This window comes from Leucoraja erinacea, chromosome 10, assembly GCF_028641065.1.
Source record: "Leucoraja erinacea ecotype New England chromosome 10, Leri_hhj_1, whole genome shotgun sequence".
Classification (NCBI taxonomy): domain Eukaryota; kingdom Metazoa; phylum Chordata; class Chondrichthyes; order Rajiformes; family Rajidae; genus Leucoraja; species Leucoraja erinaceus.
In genome coordinates, this window is record NC_073386.1 from 564395 (window position 1) to 580855 (window position 16461).

Genomic DNA, 16461 nt, shown 5'->3' on the forward strand with positions numbered 1-16461 from the left:
CTGCGGAGGAAGGAACTGCAGATACAGGTTTATACCAAAGATCCCTTCAGGCCCCTAACATGTTTCCGATGTTGGGGAGTCCAGAATCAGGGGCCACAGTTTAAGAATAAGAAGTAAGCCATTTAGAACGGAGACGAGGAAACACTTTTTCTCACAGAGAGTTGTGAGTCTGTGGAATTCTCTGCCTCAGGATGGAGGCCGGTTCTCTGGATGCTTTCACGAGAGATAGAGCTAGATAGGGCTCTTAAAGATAGCAGAGCCAGGGGATATGGGGAGAAGGCAGGTACGGGGTACTGATTGGGGATGATCAGCCATGATCATATTGAATGGCGATGCTGGCTCGAAGGGCCGAATGGCCTATTCTTGCATCTATTGTCTATTATCTAATCCCGGAGGGGCCCCAGAAGCGACTTTAGTCCAAATATTCTTCCGATTTAAATCGGAATTCCGATTTTTGTGATTTCCAAGAAATGAATCACCTCGACTAAACCCCTCGCCTCGACTAAACTTCACCTCGCACTTAAACCTCAACTCACTAAACCTCGCCTCGACTAAACCTCCCACCTCACATCTAATCCCCGCCTCGATTAATCGGCGCTTCTCTCCCGCTCCCGCGGGGAGGGACTGAGGCTGCAGCGGGCGGGGGGGAGGGGGGGGGGCAGGGTTTGACGTCAACGTCAGCGCGAGTCACCCCTCCCCTCCCCTCCCACCGACTCTCGCGGGCAGTGCGCCTGCTCCACTCGCCACGCTCGGTCCCGCCCCCACTGGTTGGAGCCGTTCCGCTCACGTGAGGCGCCGCCAATGGCCGAGGGGGGTCTATAAATAGCGGGAGAGAGGCAGCGATTAGTCGATTGGCAGATTAGGTGTGAGGTAGAGTTTAGTCGTGAGGTCAGAAGTTTAGTTAAATTGAGGCGGGAGGTTAAGGTGTGGTGGGGTTAAGGTGTGGTGAGGTTTATTTGAGGGGCTAGGTTTAGTGAGGTACAGTTTAGTTGAGGCCCGGGTTTTAGTGAGGCGTAGGTGTGTAGGTGAGGGGAAGTGAGCGTAGGTGAGGTGAGGAGAAGTGGGTGTCTGAGCTCAGGAAGGGAGACCAAGGTGTTGCTGAAGGCGACGAGACCACTGCCTTCTGTGGCAGAGAATTCCACAAATTCACAACTGGGTGAAAAAGTTTCTTCTCATCTCAGTGCTAGGCAAAGAGACATTTCAGGTAACATATTTTTCGTAAAGATTTTTTAGCTGTATGAGGCCATATATTGAAACATATAAGATTATTAAGGGCTTGGACACGCTAGAGGAAGGAAACATGTTTCCAATGCTGAGAGAGTCCAGAACCAGGGGCCACCGTTTACATAGAAACATAGAAATTAGGTGCAGGAGTAGGCCATTCGGCCCTTCGAGCCTGCACCGCCATTCAATATGATCATGGCTGATCATCCAACTCAGTATCCCGTACCTGACTTCTCTCCATACCCTCTGATCCCCGTAGCCACAAGGGCCACATCTAACTCCCTCTTAAATATAGCCAATGAACTGGCCTCGGCTACCCTCTGCGGCAGAGTTCCAGAGATTCACCACTCTCTGTGTGAAAAAAGTTCTTCTCATCTCGGTTTTAAAGGATTTCCCCCTTATCCTTAAGCTGTGACCCCTTGTCCTGGACTCCCCAACATCGGGAGCAATCTTCCTGCATCTAGCCTGTCCAACCCCTTAAGAATTTTGTAAGTTTCTATAAGATCCCCTCTCAATCTCCTAAATTCTAGATAGTATAAACCAAGTCTATCTAGTCTTTCTTCATAAGACAGTCCTGACATTCCAGGAAACAGTCTGGTGAACCTTCTCTGCACTCCCTCTATGGCAATAATGTCCTTCCTCAGATTTGGAGACCAAAACTGTACGCAATACTCCAGGTGTGGTCTCACCAAGACCCTGTACAACTGCAGTAGAACCTCCCTGCTCCTATACTCAAATCCTTTTGCTATGAAAGCTAACATACCGCAAGGCTCAGTACTGGGACCCCAGCTATTTACAATATATATTAATGATCTGGATGAGGGAATTGAAGGCAATATCTCCAAGTTTGCGGATGACACTAAGCTGGGGGGCAGTGTTAGGTGTGAGGAGGATGCTAGGAGACTGCAAGGTGACTTGGATAGGCTGGGTGAGTGGGCAAATGTTTGGCAGATGCAGTATAATGTGGATAAATGTGAGGTTATCCATTTTGGTGGCAAAAACGGGAAAGCAGATTATTATCTAAATGGTGGCCGATTGGGAAAGGGGGAGATACAGCGAGTCCTGGGTGTCATGGTACACCAGTCATTGAAGGTAGGCATGCAGGTGCAGCAGGCAGTAAAGAAAGCAAATGGTATGTTGGCTTTCATAGCAAGAGGATTTGAGTATAGGAGCAGGGAGGTTCTACTGCAGTTGTACAGGGTCTTGGTGAGACCACACCCGGAGTATTGCGTGCAGTTTTGGTCTCCAAATCTGAGGAAGAACATTATTGCCATAGAGGGAGTGCAGAGAAGGTTCACCAGACTGATTCCTGGGATGTCAGGACTGTCTTATGAAGAAAGACTGGATAGACTTGGTTTATACTCTAGAATTTAGGAGATTGAGAGGGGATCTTATAGAAACTTACAAAATTCTTAAGGGGTTGGACAGGCTAGATGCAGGAAGATTGTTCCCGATGTTGGGGAAGTCCAGGACAAGGGGTCACAGCTTAAGGATAAGGGGGAAATCCTTTAGAACCGAGATGAGGAGAACTTTTTTCACACAGAGAGTGGTGAATCTCTGGAACTCTCTGCCACAGAGGGTAGTTGAGGCCAGTTCATTGGCTATATTTAAGAGGGCGTTAGATGTGGCCCTTGTGGCTAAGGGGATCAGAGGGTATGGAGAGAAGGCAGGTACAGGATACTGAGTTGGATGATCAGCCATGATCATATTGAATGGCGGTGTAGGCTCGAAGGCCCGAATGGTCTACTCCTGCACCTAATTTCTATGTTTCTATACCATTCGCTTTCTTCACTGCCTGCTGCACCTGCATGCCTACTTTCAACGACTGGTGTACCATGACACCCAGGTCTCGCTGCATCTCCCCTTTTCCTAGTCGGCCACCATTTAGATAATAGTCTGCTTTCCTGTTTTTGCCACCAAAATGGATAACCTCACATTTATCCACATTATACTGCATCTGCCAAACATTTGCCCACTCACCCAGCCTATCCAAGTCACCTTGCAGTCTCCTAGCATCCTCCTCACAGCTAACACTGCCCCCCAGCTAAGTGTCATCCGCAAACTTGGAGATATTGCCTTCAATTCCCTCATCCAGATCATTAATATATATTGTAAATAGCTGGGGTCCCAGCACTGAGCCTTGCAGTACCTCACTAGTCACTGCCTGCCATTGTGAAAAGGACCCGTTTACTCCTACTCTTTGCTTCCTGTTTGCCAGCCAGTTCTCTATCCACATCAATACTGAACCCCCAATGCCGTGTACTTTAAGTTTGTATACTAATCTCTTATGTGGGACCTTGTCGAAAGCCTTCTGGAAGTCCAGATACGCCACATCCACTGGTTCTCCCCTATCCACGCTACTAGTTACATCCTCGAAAAATTCTATAAGATTCGTCAGACATGATTTACCTTTCGTAAATCCATGCTGACTTTGTCCAATGATTTCACCACTTTCCAAATGTGCTGTTATCCCATCTTTAATAACTGACTCTAGCAGTTTCCCCACTACCGATGTTAGACTAACTGGTCTGTAATTCCCCGTTTTCTCTCTCCCTCCCTTCTTATAAAGTGGGGTTACGTTTGCTACCCGCCAATCCTCAGGAACTACTCCAGAATCTAAAGAGTTTTGAAAGATTATTACTAATGCATCCACTATTTCTGGAGCTACTTCCTTAAGTACTCTGGGATGCAGCCTATCTGGCCCTGGGGATTTATCGGCCTTTAATCCATTCAATTTTCCCAACACCACTTCCCGGCTAACCTGGATTTCACTCAATTCCTCCAACTCCTTTGACCCGCGGTCCCCGGCTATTTCCGGCAAATTATTTATGTCTTCCTTAGTGATGACGGAACCAAAGTAGTTATTCAATTGGTCCGCCATTTCCTTGTTCCCCATGATCAACTCGCCTGTTTCTGACTGCAAGGGACCTACATTTGTTTTAACTAATCTCTTTCTTTTCACATATCACCATAGTTTAAGAATAAGGGGTAGGCCATTTAGAATGGAGATGAAGAAATACTTTCTGTTGTGAATCTGTGGAATTCTCTGCCTCAGAGGGCGGTGGAGGCCAATTCGCCGGACGCTCTCAAGAGAGAGATAGATAGAGCTCTTAAAGATAGCGGAGTCAAGGGATATGTGGAGAAGGCAAGAATGGGGATTGTGGATGATCAGCCATGATCACAGTGAATGGCGGTGCTGGCTCGAAGTGCCGAATGGCATATTCCTGCAACTATTATCTATTGTCTATTTCATGAAATATATATATTTTGGGGATTATTTTACTGCCTATGTCTTAGAAAAATTATAAGTTTCTATTATGTAAACGACCAGCAGAAAGCTTGAGAATCACTTTCAATGTATTGAAAATGAAGGAGCTTCAGGGGGTGTTGTCCCCTGAATCCCCACTGGGGCGCTGCCCCTGGCCCCACCGGGGGCCTAGCCAGCCTCCTGGAACCCCGACCAATACTTCCTATTTTTTTTATGAAGGTAAATATCATGCTTAGTCCAAATGTTGGGTCTACTGTATGAGTAGGGGTTTAAAAATATATATATATTAATAATATAGTGTAATTTAATACAAAATAATAGTTAAAATAAAAATTTAAAGGTTATTAAAGTATCATGTGGGCTAGCCGTAAACAAAAAAAGTTCAAATTAAGGATGTTTCATTCTAAATATATTTAATATAAAATAATTATAAATAATTTACAACACTAACATTTATGACAGAAATTAAATTTTGTGGTGATCCGTCGTGGGACAACCCCATTGAAGAAGATAACAGTAGTTACCCAGACCTCGTTGCTGGTTGCGAAGGGGCCCCCATAACAGTTCAAGCTTCAGGGCCCCAAAAATGTAGGTCCGCACTGGTGTCAGGGCGATGAAGCCAGATCTGCCCATTCAAGAGTAACGAGGAAACAACTTCGCTACAACAGGATGAAATGTTTGAGGTTGCACAGGGCAATTTCTCCACTTGTTTACGAATTAGTATTCCCATTTACCATGGTGACCGTTTACTTTGGTTATTGTCCTTGGCTCATTTAGATAAAATGGTGAATTTAGCCTTAACTAATAAACTGCAGAGGAAATAAATCCAGACAAATAAAAGCTACAAGGGACTGCAGTTACTGATTTATTTAAATAAAGGAAACAAAATCAGCGGGTCAGGCAGCATCTCTGGAGAACATGGATAGCTGACGTTTCAAATCGAGAACGCTTCAGATCGAGAATTACTCTTCAGTCTAAATCATTGTGGGGCCAAACCAGTGCATCATAGACACTCGTTTTTGCAGGTTTACAGAAAAGGACATAAAGTTCTGGAGTAACTCAGCGGGTCAGGCAGGATCATAGGTTCATAAGTGATAGGGGCAGAATTAGGCCATTCAGCCCAACAAGTCTACTCCGTCATTCAATCATGGCTGATCTATCTTTCCCTCCTAACCCCATTCTCCTGCCTTCTTCCCATATTATCTTACACCTACACTAATCAAGCATCTCTGGATAGGCGATGTTCTGAGGCTATGATCTCTGGTCCTAGACTCTCCCACTAATGGAAACATCCTCTCCACAGCCAGGTCTAAAAGCCTTTTATAAACTCCACTAGCGTATCTGCTTCCACCACCACCGCTGGCAGTGTTCCAGGCACTCACCATGTGCAGAACAAAACCTGTCCCATATATTACCTTTAAATATCAATTACTTGCTCACACTAGTTCTATGTTATCTCACTTTCTCTCATCCACTCCCTACACATGAGGCAATTAAACTACAAACCCGCACGTCTTTGGAATGTTGGGGGAAAACCTGAGGAAACCCACTCGGTTACAGGGAGAATGTTCAAATTCTGCATAGTCAGCCCCCAAGGTCAGGATCGAACCCGGGTCTCTGGTGCTGTGAGGCATCAACTTAACCAGCTGCGCTACCGTGCTGCCCAAATTAATCCCATTAAGGAGTATTGGTATAGGCAAGTAACATGAGCAGCATAGATGAGGTGAGGCAGCATCTCTGGAGCACCTTTCTCTCCAGAGATGCTGTCTGTCCCACTGAGTTACTCCAGCATTTTGAGTCTATTTTCGGTGTAAACCAGCATCTACAGTTCCTTCCAAAATATAGATGAGGTGAGCCTGTTTCTATGCTTCATTTAGTTTATTGTCACGTGTACTGAGGTACAGTGAAAAACTTTTATTGTGTGATACCCAATCAGCAAAAAATATTAAAATTGAGCCATTTACAGTATATAGATACATGATAAGGGAATAACATTTAGTGGAAAGTAATGCCAGTAAAGTCTGATCAAGGATAGTCCGAGGGTCACCAATGACGTAGCTAGTAGTTTAGCACAGCTCCCTGGTTGTGGTAGGATGGTTCAGATGCCTGATAACAGCTGGGAAGAAACTGTACCTGAATCTGAAGGTGTGCATTTTCACACTTCTGTACCTTTTGCCCGATGGGAGAGGGGAAGAGAGGAAGTGTCCGGGGTGCGACTCGTCCTTGATTATGCTGTTGGCCTTACAGGGTGAGATGTAGATGTAGTCAATAGAAGGGAGGTTGGTTTGTGCGATGCTGTACAACTCTTTATGGTTCAAGGGCACCTGTACACAGCTCCAAATGTCCCCTGCAGGTGAATGGATAAGGTCATCCATTCCCTGATTTATATCCCATGATACACGAGGTATGCAACAGAAATATTGAACTAGTCACGTTAAGCTCAAACCCTGGTGACAACACCCATTTCTGTTGGCTCATGGTTATGGTTATAGGAACAGACGTTGTGATTTGTGCGTCAGAGGCGAACATTTATCACATCCCTGAATAAATTTCATCTCATGTATAATTCATTTATTAACAGTGTACATAACAACATCAAGCAACAAACAATTGTTTTGGTAACTACTTGATATATAGCCTGGCACATGTATAAAGCCCAACCATTTGATTATGCCGCACATTAATTTAAGCTGTTTATTTCATTTTCTCCTGGTCTAATTTTTATTTTCAAGAAAAGACACCAAGCCACCATTTGTAAGCTGATACTGAAGACTGCAAACATTTCATGAACAATTCAGTTATAAATTGAGATCAAAGCAAACAGAGGTGACAGCCCCTAACAACCATATCTGTTTACACATTCCCCACATTCTTATTGCTTTACTTTCAGCACAAAACCACTTCTTGGAAAAAATAATCTTGCTGCCGATGTTCTCAGTGACCCTCCCGGACAGATATTATGTACGTAGATTGCTGGCCAAAATAGCAATATTACATGGAGGACACTCTGTACTGACCACACTTGTGTTCAATCATGCAGGGGAAAGATAAGGGTTTAAGGTGATTCAACGAGTTGATAATTGTCAAGCACATATATGCAGTGCAAAACACAAAGTGCCAGAGGAACTCGATAGGGCAGGCAGCATCTGTGGAGGAAAATGTACAAGTTATGTTTCGGGTTGAGACACTTCTCTCTTTATCGGAAACCTTTACACTTAGCTACACTTACAAACTGGGACACAATTAGTGCCAAAGAATGGGCGACTATGTGTACTGAGTGTACTACTCTGACCACTTGTACTGTGTCTGAGGTGCTTATCTAAGATGTATCTAAGTTCTCATGTACATTGATGCTTGTACTGAACTATATACAAAACTGAATTTCGCTGTAACTTGATACAAGTGATAAATAGAGTTCCATTGTACTATTGTGCCGAGATTGGGGCGGCTGTAGTGGTGGAGCTGCTGCCTCACAGCGCCAGAGACCCCAGTCCGATCCTGACCTCGGGTGCTGTTTGTGTGGAGTTTGCACATTCTTCCCGTGACTATATGAGTTTCTTCCGGGTGTTTAGTTTAGTTTCGAGGTACAGCGCGGAAACAGGCCCTTCAGCCCACTGATTCCGTGCCAACCAACAATCCCCGAACACTAACAATATCCTACACACACTAGGGACAATTTACAATCACACCAAGCTAACTAGACTACAAACCTGCTTCCTGTAAGGACTCCATCCCCTACTCCCAATTCCTCCGTCTATGCCGCATCTGCTCCACGGATGAGGCGTTCCACACCAGGACATCTGAAATGTCCTCATTATTCAGGGAATGGGGGTTCCCCTCCTCCACCATAAATGAGGCTCGCACCAGGGTCTCTTCCATACCCCGCAACACTGCTCTCTCTCCCCATCCCCCCACTCGCAACAAGGGCCGAGTCCCCCTAGTCCTCACCTTTCACCCCACCAGCCGTCACATACAAAAAGTAATCCTCCGTCAGTTTCGCCACCTCCAACGTGACCCCACCACTCGCCACATCTTCCCATCTCCCCCATATCTGCCTTCCGCAAAGACCGCTCCCTCCATAACTCCCTTGTCAATTCTTCCCTTCCCTCTCGTACCACCCTCTCCCCGGGCACTTTCGCTTGCAACCGCAAGAGATGCAACACTTGTCCCTTTACCACCCCCTCGACTCCATTCAAGGACCCAAGCAGTCGTTCCAGGTGCGACAGAGGTTCACCTGCGTCTCCTCCAACCTCATCTACTGCATCCGCTGCTCTAGATGTCAGCTGATCTATCGGTGAGACCAAGCGGAGGTTGGGCGATCGTTTCGCCGAAAACCTCCGCTCGGTCCGCAATAACCACCCTGCCCTCCCGGTGGCTCAGCACTTCAACTCCCCCTCCCACTCCATATCCGACCTCTCTGTCCTGGGTCTCCTCCATGGCCACAGCGAGCAGCACCGGAAATTGGAGGAACAGCACCTCATATTCCGTTTGGGGAGTCTGCATCCCGGGGGCATGAACATCGAATTCTCCCAATTTTGTTAGTCCTTGCTGTCTCCTCCCCTTCCTCAGCCCCCCTGCTGTCTCCTCCCATCCCCCAGCCTTCGGGCTCCTCCTCCTTTTCCCTTTCTTGTCCACCCCCCCCCCCCCCCGATCAGTCTGAAGAAGGGTTTCGGCCCGAAACGTTGCCTATTTCCTTCGCTCCATAGATGCTGCTGCACCCGCTGAGTTTCTCCAGCTTTTTTGTGTAACCTTAGACTACAAACCTGTATGTCTTTGGAGTGTGAGAGGTAACCAGAGATCCTGGAGAAAACCCAGGCTTGTCACAGAGAGAACGTACAAACTCCGTACAGACAGCATGTTAATCAGGATCGAAACTGGGTCTCTGACACTATTGGTCAAGTCAAGTCAAGTCACATTTATTTATATAGCACATTTAAAAAAAACAACTCTCGTTGGCCAAAGTGCTTTACATTTGTTATAAGAATAGTATAAAGAATAGTATAAACAAACAAACTACATACATATATACATATAGCCCTTGCTCAGTGGACGTCAGGAAAGGCTTGGGAGTATAGATAAGATTTTAGTCTTGACTTAAAGGAGTCGATGGAGGGGGCAGTTCTGATGGGAAGAGGGATGCTGCTCCACAGTCTAGGAGCTGCAACCGCAAAGGCGCAGTCGCCCCTAAGCTTATGCCTAGACCGCGGGATATTCAGCAGCCCCAAGTCGGCCGATCTGAGGGACCTGGAGGTGGAGTGGTGGGTGAGAAGACTATTAATGTACGAGGGGACAAGCTCATTGAGGGCTTTGTAGACATAGAGGAGGGTCTTGAAATGTATACAGAACTGCACAGGGAGCCAGTGGAGAGAGGCCAGGATCGGGGCGATGTGGTCCCTTTCTCGGGTGCCCGTCAGGAGTCTCGCTGCGGCGTTTTGGACCAGTTGCAGGCGGGACAGGGAAGACTGACTGATGCCAGTGTAAAGAGAGTTGCAGTAATCTCAGCGGGAGGAGATAAATGTGTGGATGATCTTTTTCGAGGTCATCAAGTGGAGGATTTGTTTTATTTTAGCTATCGTCCGAAGCTGAAAGAAGCTAGCTTTTACCACGGCATTGACTTGTTTGTCAAATTTCAGTGCTGAGTCAAATATCACGCCGAGGTTTTTGACGTGAGGTTTGAGTAGTGGGGTAAGGCTTCCAAGACTGCCTGCTATCATTTTGATTGAGTCCGAGGGACGAGAAGGATGACCTCAGACTTACTCTCATTTAGTTGGAGGAAGTTCTGGGCCATCCAGCACTTTATATCCTCGAGGCAGCGGGTAAGGTTAAACAGATTTGATTGGTTTTTGGGCTTCAGGGGGAGATAGTTGTGTATCGTCTGCGTAGCAATGGAAGGAAATGCCGTGCCTTTCAATGACTTAGCCTAAGGGGAGCATATACAGGGAGAAGAGAATGGGGCCAAGGATGGAACCTTGTGGAACCCCACAGCAGAGATTAGCTGGGGAGGAGAAAGAGTTGCCTATGTTAGCCAGCAACTCTATCGCTGCACCACCATTTCCTCCCACATCCCAAAGACGTGCGGGTTTCTAGGTTAATCGGCCCTCTGTAAATTGTCACCAGTGTGTAGGGAGTAGATGAGAAGGTGGGATAATGTATAACTAGTTTGTGAAGGGGGTGATGGATGGTCAGCATGGACTTGGGGGGCCGACCGCCTGTTTCCACGATGTGTAACACTGGGATTTTGGCCATTGACATGCCTGTGGTTATGAACTGTTTCAGGTGCTGGAGCTGCATGTCTTTTGTGTTCCGGATGACCTGTGGAACAACGCACTGAACACTGTTTCCACCCACGCCATTAGTAAATTCATCTCTGTTGGGTTTGTCAGGTAAGGATTAACTCTGATTCATTTTTCCAAATCTTTGTTTACAGACAGATCCAGTATCATTTGTTTGCTTCTATTATCCTTCTTGGAAGTCATTTGAAAAACCTTTTGTGAGTAAACTTGTCAACATCTATTCTAACATTAACTTGCAGCAGTTTTAGTCTACGCCCCTTAAATTTATGCTTTGTTTAATTTTATCTAAGCCCTATCAATGACTTTTATGTTTCCATCTCTTCCTGATAAGCAGTAAGTAGTTTAGTTTAGAGATACAGTGCGGAAACAGACCCTTTCGCCCACTGAGTCCACACCGACCAGCGATCCCCGCACACAAAAACTATCCTACACACTAGGGACAATTTACACTTATTAACCAACAAACCAAGAGTCTAGTCAATAGAGTTTTATTGTTATGTGACCCAGATAGGACAATGCAATTCTTACTTGCTGCAGCACAACAGAACATGTAAACATAACACAGAACAGGAGATAAGTTCAGTGTTTCTATAGACTATAGACCATATATACACAATAAATTACAGATAAAGTGCAAAAGTGATAATAGACTGTTATTGTTCAGAGCTTATTTGATGTTGTGTTTAATAGCCTGATGGCTGTGGGGAAGTAGCTGTTCCTGAACCTGGATGTTGCAGATTTCAGGCTCCTGTACCTTTTTCCCGATGGCAACGGAGACATGAGTGTGTGACCAGGATGGTGTGGGTCTTTGATGATGTTGGCAGCCTTTTTGAGTCAGCGACTGCGATAGATCCCTTCGATGGTGGAGAGGTCAGAGCCGGTGATGGACTGAGCAGTGGTCACAACTTTCTGCATTATTTTCCGCTCCTGGACGTTCAAGTTGCCACTGTCCACCTGTCGAGGTCGAGAGAGTTCTCCTTGACATACCGACCCTCCGTAATCTTCTCAGGAAGTAGCGGCGCTGAAGTGCCTTCTTTATAATTGTGTCACTATGCTGGGACCAGGAAAGATCTTCGGAAATATGCACCCCCAGGAATTTTAAGTTTATGAACCTTTCCACCATCGTCCCATTGATATAAACGGGATTGTGGGTCCCTATCCTACGCATTCCAAAGTCCTATACGTCTTTGGAATGTGGGAAGAAAACAAAGATCTCTGAGAAAACCCACGCAGGCCACGGGAGAACATACAAACTCCGTACAGATAAGCACCCGTAGTCAGGATCAAACCGGGTCTCTGGCCCTGTGAGGCAGCAACTCTACCACTGCGCCAACAGTAAACAAAATCATCATGATCGCTTACAGGTAGATTAACAGGAATAAACCAGTCATCCCAAATCTGACAATGTAAAGAGTTGTTACAATATGCAGCAGTAATATTTATATCTGTTTATTATTATAACCTGTACCAAGAAGCAGTGAAAAATCTTAATTTGCTAACTATATTATCAAATCGTATCATTCATGAGTACAACAGGTAGTACAAAAGGGAAAATAGAGTGCGGAAAGAAAACAAGTGTTACAGTTGAAGAGAAAGGGCAGGTAGGGGAAAAAAAGTGCAATGGCTGCAATGAGGTAGAATGGAAGATCAAGAATTACACCTTAGCACGTGAGCGGTCTTTTCAAGAGTGAAATAACAAAGTTGCTGAGTCTGGTGGTACGCGCTTTCAAATTTTTTAATCAGCTGCCCAACAGGAGAGGGGAGAAGAGAGAATGACCGGGGTGTGAGTGGTCTTTGAATATGTTGGCTGCTTACCCGAGGCAGCATGAAGTGTAGATGGGCTTGATGATGGGGAGTCTGGTCTGTGTGATGGACGGTGCCCACAACTCTCTGCAGTTTCTTGGGGTCTTGGGCTGAGCTGTTACTAAAGCAAGCTGTGATGCATCCCGATTGGATGCTTCCTCCAGTACATCCGTAGAAGTTGGTCAGCGTCCTTGGAGATGTGATGAATTCCCTTTAACTTCTGAGAGTGGCACAGTGGCGCAGCGATAGTGTTGCTGCCTTACAGCACATGCAGCACCATTCGGCCCAACAAGACCACTCCGCCAGTCAATCATGGCAGATCTATCATTCCCTCTCAAACCCCATTCTCCTGCCTTCTCTCCATAACCCCTGACACCTGTACTAATCATAATCTGTCAATCTCCTCCTTAAACATATTCATTGACTTGGCCTCCACAGCCATCTGTGGCAAAGAATTCCACAGATTCACCAAGATGTCCCATGCCTGTATTGTTTGATGTCAATTTCTCCTGTGAAGCAATTTTGCCGGTGGTGTCTGCTCGGCGCTGTCGGTCTTTTAGCCCTTTTACTGCTGGCAAGTTCTCTGCTGCTTTCGATCAGCTCTGCGCCCCCTCTGCGTCCACTCCTCTTGGTACGGAGGAGATTAGTGGCTCCGTTAAGATCATTGAAGCCGAGGGTTAAACCTGAACCCTGGTTCAGTGCAGTGACTCGTGCAGCACGACGGGAGTGTCGTAGAGCTGAGCGAAAGTGGAGGAAGGACAGGCTACAGGTTTCACTTCAAATTCTCAGGGACTGTTGGCGTCACTACCAAAACAGTGTTAAAAAGGCCAAGAGAGAGTACCTGTCTAAAATTATTGTGTCAAAGTGTAACAACCCTCGTGTGCTATTTGAAATCATTGACTCTGTTCTAAATGCCCCGCAGCCTGTTTGTCTGGAAGCTTCACCTGAAATGTGTAATGACTTCCTGCACTTTTTTGTTGATAAGGTTGTTTCCTTAAGGGCTAACATTTCAGCACCTGCCTCTGACCCTTCTGTTTCGGTCCCTTGCCTGGTGGTATTCGACAAGTTTGAGCCTGTGACTATATCGTATTTAAAGGATGTGGTTTCCCATATTAAGCCATCGGGTTCTCCTTGTGATGCGGTCCCTCCACATCTTTTTAAGGAGGTTTTCCCTAGTATAGGGCAGTCGGTTCTTACCATTATTAACAGCAGCTTGTGTTCTGGGGTTGTCCCCGTGAGTTTTAAACATGCGGTAGTGCAACCACTACTTAAGAAACCTGGCCTGGATCAATCTGTTCTGGCCAATTTTAGACCCATCTCGAAATTGCCTTTTATTTCTAAATTACTGGAGAGAGTTGTTTATGCTCAGCTAAAGCTATTCCTGGAGGAGCATGATATTCGGGAGATCTTCCAGTCTGGATTTAAAACCACGCACAGCACGGAATCAGCATTGCTAAGGGTTCTTAACGATATCCTCCTGGCTAATGATTCTGGGGATTGTGTGGTTCTTGTCCTGCTGGACTTGTCTGCCGCCCTTGATACGGTGGACCATAATATCTTATTATCTTGGCTACAGCAGTTAGTGGGCATCTGCGGCAGTGCCCTGGGATGGTTCAGGTCCTATCTGGCGGGCAGAACCATGTGTGTTAGCCTTGCTGGGTTTGAATCCTCTTCCGCTCCCCTGTCATATGGGGTTCCACAGGGTTCGATTCTGGGGCCCCTGCTTTTCTCGCTGTACATACTACCTCTGGGTTCCATCCTTAGAAAGCATGGCATCTCCTTCCACTGTTATGCAGATGATACCCAGCTTTATTTGCCGCTGAGGGGGGAAGATGCCTTTTCTGTAAAATCGCTTCTGTCTTGTCTTGATGACATTAAGTCCTGGTTGGCCCTAAACTTTCTTGGATTTAATGAAAAGAAGACAGGTGATTTTATTTGATCCCAATGGCTGCCGTGAACCTCCATTTGTTGATTTAGGTCCATTGTCAAGGTACGTGAAGCCAACAGTTGTGAACCTGGGTTTTAGGATGGACAGTGACTTTAAATTAGATCGCCAAATATGCGCGGTGGTTAAGTCCAGCTTCTTTCACCTAAGGAAACTGGCGAAGGTGAAGCCCATTCTCGAGCGGCAGCATTTTGAGACAGTAATCCATGCCTTTATTACATCTAGGCTGGATTACTGTAACGCGCTCTATTTTGGTGTTGCTCGTTCTTCACTGGCTCGTCTCCAGTTGGTTCAGAATGCTGCTGCTCGCCTTTTAACAGGGACTCGAAAGAGGGAGCACATATCGCCAATTCTGGCCTCCCTACACTGGCTCCCGGTGCACTTTCGGGTTCATTTTAAGATACTGTTATTTGTTTTTAAATCTCTGAATGGGCTCGCCCCGCCTTACCTCTCTGAGCTGCTCCACCCATACGCTCCTGCCCGGTCCCTCAGGTCAGCTGGTCAGCTGCTCCTGGAGGTACCGAGGTCTAGTCGGAGGCTCAGAGGGGATAGAGCCTTCTCTGTTGCTGCTCCGGCACTCTGGAACACCCTGCCGTTGCACATCAGACAGGCCCCCTCACTGTCCATCTTCAAATCCAGTGTTAAAACGCATTTGTACTCCCTGGCTTTTGACCATGCCTGAGGCTTTGCTTCTGTTTGTGGTGTTTTTGATGTTTCTTTATTTTACATGTCTTTGCCTACTATTTCTTTTGATTGTTATTTTTGGTGTGTATTAACTTTTTTTGTCAATGATTAGTGATGTACAGCACTTTGTTGCAGCTATGTTTGTTTTTAAAGTGCTCTATAAATAAAATTATTATTATTATTATTTATTATTTAAACTTCCCATTTGCCTGTTTCTGGCCCATATTCCTCCCCCTCTTGATGAGTACGGGTGTCATGGATAATGGGGAGATAGAAGGAGAATGGGGATAGAAGGGAGAGATAGATCAGCCATGGTTGAGTGGCAGAGTAGACTTGATGGGCTGAATGGCCTAATTCTGTTCCTATCACTTATGAACTCCTGAATGTCTAAAATACACAAGGCGTGTGTCCATGATCTGTGACTCTAATTAATACAGAAGGTCAAGACTAAATGTTGCCCAGGAGATACATATAGGATGGTTATAGACAAAGTTACATTTGACAACGTGAAGCTGACGTCAGCATTTCACAATTGCAACATCGTCAAGATATGAATAGACCGAGGAGACAACATCTTGTGTTGCCGCTCGGTACATAAGTAGCCGTGCTGTGTCCGTTGTGTGTTGTATCCAGCAAGGCTCGGAGGAGAGGATGTGCACGAGTGTGGCAGGACTCTTGTCTCTGGCTGTGCTTGCACTATGGGTCACAAGCAGTTCCTGTATCGAAAATTGTCACTGCCTGGAACCTACCCATTGCCGGCATCTGTCCGCAAGAAGACGCTACCCAGTGCAGGTGAGTCCAAACGTATCGAATAGTGAAAGGCCTGGATAGAGTGGGTGTGGGAGGATGTTTCCACTGGTGGGAGAGTCCAGGGCCAGAGGGCACTGCCTTGGAATAAAAGGATGTACTTTTAGAAAGGAGATGAGGTGGAATTTTTTTTAGTCAGAGGATGGTGAATCTGTGGAATTCATTGCCACAGACGGCTGTGGAGGCCAAGTCAGTGGATATTTTTGAGACATATAGATAGATAGATTCTGGATTAGTACGGTTGTCAGGTGTTATGGGGAGAAGGCAGGAGAATGGGGTTGAGAGGGAGTGATAGACCAGCCATGATTGAATGACAGAGCAGACTTGATACTGCGTGGAATCTCCAACAATTTGTCCTTGAGCAAAAGCACAAAGTGCTGGAGGAACTCAGCGGGCCAGGCAGCATCTGTGGTGGCAAATGGACAGGCTTTAGCGGT

General features: G+C 46.1%; 1 protein-coding gene across 2 annotated transcripts in view; it reads left to right on the forward strand.

The window, feature by feature from the left end:
* The first annotated feature begins 951 nt into the window (after positions 1–951).
* LOC129700687 (di-N-acetylchitobiase-like) overlaps positions 952–16461 on the forward strand; it is a 79482-nt gene continuing 63972 nt past the window's right edge. Inside the window, exons 1-2 of one of the 2 annotated variants that reach the window (XM_055641271.1) lie at positions 952–1204; positions 10769–10875. The gene's annotated coding sequence lies outside the window, so the exon portion shown is untranslated. Of the gene's footprint in view, positions 1205–10602; positions 10876–16461 lie in introns of those variants that run through there. The other variant, XM_055641272.1, reaches the window with a different exon arrangement.